Consider the following 2953-nt stretch of genomic DNA (forward strand, 5'->3'; position numbering starts at 1 on the left):
AGGAGGAGGAGGAGGACGAGGAGGAGGAGGAAGGAAGCTGGATAAGCTAGGCCTTTACCCCAGGGCTCGAGTGAGTCGCTTTCGCCTGCCGCCTGGGGGACATCACCGGGGAGACCGAGCGGCTCCTTACGGCCGGGGCGCTTCACCGCGGGAGAGGCATGGCGGCGCCCCTCAGCCCCCCGCCGCCGCCGCCTCCTCCCGTCAGCGGCCGGGGCTTGGGGGGGTGGTGAGGAGGGGGCGTCTGAACACGAGGTGGGGGGGCAGGGCTCCCCCAAATCCAAGGAGAACGGTTGCTCAGGGACCTGGCGGCCTGGCCTTCCTTTCTTGCCCCCGGGGCTTTCTACTCCGGCGGCCCCGCGCTGCTGCAGCCCCAGGCTCGGCTCCACGCCACTCCCCACGCCGCCGCCGCCGCCGCCGCCGCCGCCGCGGCCACCGCTGCCCTGCCAGCCCCGGAGGCAGCCCAGTGCGCGCAGCCGCACTGCGGCCCGGCGCAGACGGCAAAACACCTACCGCTCGGCCGCGGGGGGGGGCGTGGACCAGTGTGTGCGGGATACGCGCGCGGGCGCTGGGGGCCGGGAGGGGGCCGCACGGGCGCGGAGGGCGGGCGCGGGCCAGCGGGGCCCGGAACGTGCGCTGCCCGGGCGGAGGAGGGGACTGGCGGAGCTGGTGGAGGCGAGCAGGAAAACGTGGGGGAGGTGCTGGCGAGAGAAAGAGAACTTGCGTGAGGAGGAGGAGGAGAAACCAAATTTAACATTTGGCGTGGAAATGGGATTTTTTTTTTTTTTGCATCCTCCAAGCAAGTAAAGTGAAATCAATCAACATTATCCTCCCTCCCCTCGGCAAGTGAGGATTACTTTCTCCTTGGGTAAAGGAAGAGAACTGAAGCAGGTAAGAGCATAAGGTGACTTTTCAGAAGCCCCCAAAGAAGAACACCCGTTGGAATTAACCACCCTTTAGGTCATTCAGTCTTGAACGGAAATCGCAAGGCAGGAGCTGGGTTGAGTGCTCCTCGGTCGGGCATTCAAAGCCCTCCAAATCTGGCCCCACTTTAGCTATCCAATCATAGCTGCCTCCATCCCCGTGCAAGAACTCCCGGCTCCAATCAGTGAAGTCTCCATGCCATTCTCAATGCGCCGCAGACTCATTCTTCCTTCGTGCCTTTGCGTCGTGCTCTTCCTCTAAGCCTTCTCTCTCTCTCTCTCTCTCTCTCTCTCTCTCTCACACACGCACACACACAAGGCAATCCTATTTATCTGACCTATTCAAATTGCCACAGCAGGACTATTGTTAACCCTAAAAAATTCTCCTTTAAAACATTTAAACTTCATTTTAAAATTAAAACTGAAAGCAAGATACTCAGCTGCCAACTACTGTGTAGTATGAAACTATTAAAGCCTGCACTGACCTACTTCATATTATCATCATGACAATATGGATGTATGCCAAGAAAATAATGAAATTACTATATAACAAACTTTAATTTTGTACTCAAAAACTGTCACTTTTTAAATGTGTAAATATTGTACTGCAATGCCAGGTGTTTTATGATACTTTTTAAGTTGCAATATAAAAAAAGTAAGGAGTTTTGATATTTCAGTAATCATATTCAATGATGAACATGCAAGATCTCACTTTTAAAATCAGAGCTTTTTTAAACACCACATTTAATTCTATTTTTAAACGTCTATTAAAAGCAGTCTCTTAGACTAAACTCCAAATAATGCTTTCCATTTTTAAAATAGCACTACACTTTTTAAAACATGTCAGTTAATGAAGAACCCTACAAAAATAATGCAAGTTCATGTTCAAAGAATATTTGCAATGGCTCTAACAGAGGACAGACTTAACTCAGTGTATTTAATTATTAAAAGACTGCTACCAGTCTTTCAGAGTTTAATCTAATGTTGAAATATTGGAAATTCTCACACAAGAAAGTATAGGAATAGCAAAGGATATTTCATCCATGGTTTCTAAAAAAAGACACACGAAATGGCAACACATTTATTTTAAATTAAACACATCCTTTTAAATTAGAAAATCACTTTGCAGTGTAAACTACCACCTTAAAATATCTCATACTAAAGAAACCCTTTCTTCACAATCAATGCAAAGATTAAGATCCCTGGTAGAGAATTTTAATCTCAGCATAAAGAAGGCAAAAACATCCAGAAACAGCAGCTAAACCAACTGAAAGGAAGAGATACATTAGGTTTTGTGCTGCACATTAATATTCTTACGCACAATGTCTGGTGAAAATTCACAAAGCACTTCTTCCTCCTAGTATGACTGCAAAAAGGAGTAAACACATTTTACATTCCTCAGTCCCAAATTCATGCTACCATCATGCACCATGACTTAATTTCGACCCGTATTCCTCTTACATATAAGTGAAAAACATAAATGACTTGTTTATCTGCACTCGAAATTGAGGAGGGGGTAAAAGCATTTTTTGGCTCCGGAGCCCAGGGGCTCATGCAAAGTCCCCACACCTCCAGAGGTCCTATGAATACGCACCCGACTTTGTGGAGACCCCCATTCAATGAATGCATCAGCCTCCTCCTCGGCTCCCTTACCCGCCGCCCCCCACCCGCTTTGCAGCAGAAATGTGCCTGGGCTTTTTTACCCCAGCGATGGAGGATCCTCTTACCAGATGGAGTTCTTGATCCTGTGTTGCAGCGCGCTGGCCTCTGTCCCTGGCAGCCCGGGCACAAGGGCTGGCAGAGCCACCCCCGAGTTGGGGGCGCTGGGGGGAGGCTGCTGATGGGCATCAGGCTGCTGTGGTGGCGGCTGTTGTTGTTCCTCTGCCATCGCTGCTGGAGGGGGGGGAGGGGGGGAGGGAAGATGGGGCGCGGGGAAGGGTGAGGGAAGAGACGGGGAGGGGAGGACGTAGGGGGAGAGGAGGAGGGGGGAGGGGAAGAGGAGGAGGAGGAGGACGAGGAGGAGGAGGAAGGAG

General features: G+C 50.7%; 1 protein-coding gene across 4 annotated transcripts in view; it reads right to left on the reverse strand.

The window, feature by feature from the left end:
• RFX7 (regulatory factor X7) overlaps positions 1–525 on the reverse strand; it is a 157868-nt gene extending 157343 nt beyond the window's left edge. For 2 of the 4 annotated variants that reach the window (XM_024128749.3, XM_024128748.3), the window contains exon 1: positions 59–362. The gene's annotated coding sequence lies outside the window, so the exon portion shown is untranslated. Of the gene's footprint in view, positions 1–58; positions 363–510 lie in introns of those variants that run through there. The other 2 variants (XM_055087969.1, XM_028496313.2) reach the window with 2 other exon arrangements.
• Between the last annotated feature and the right edge of the window lie 2428 nt (positions 526–2953).

Source organism: Physeter macrocephalus, chromosome 11 (assembly GCF_002837175.3).
Source record: "Physeter macrocephalus isolate SW-GA chromosome 11, ASM283717v5, whole genome shotgun sequence".
NCBI lineage: Eukaryota > Metazoa > Chordata > Mammalia > Artiodactyla > Physeteridae > Physeter > Physeter macrocephalus.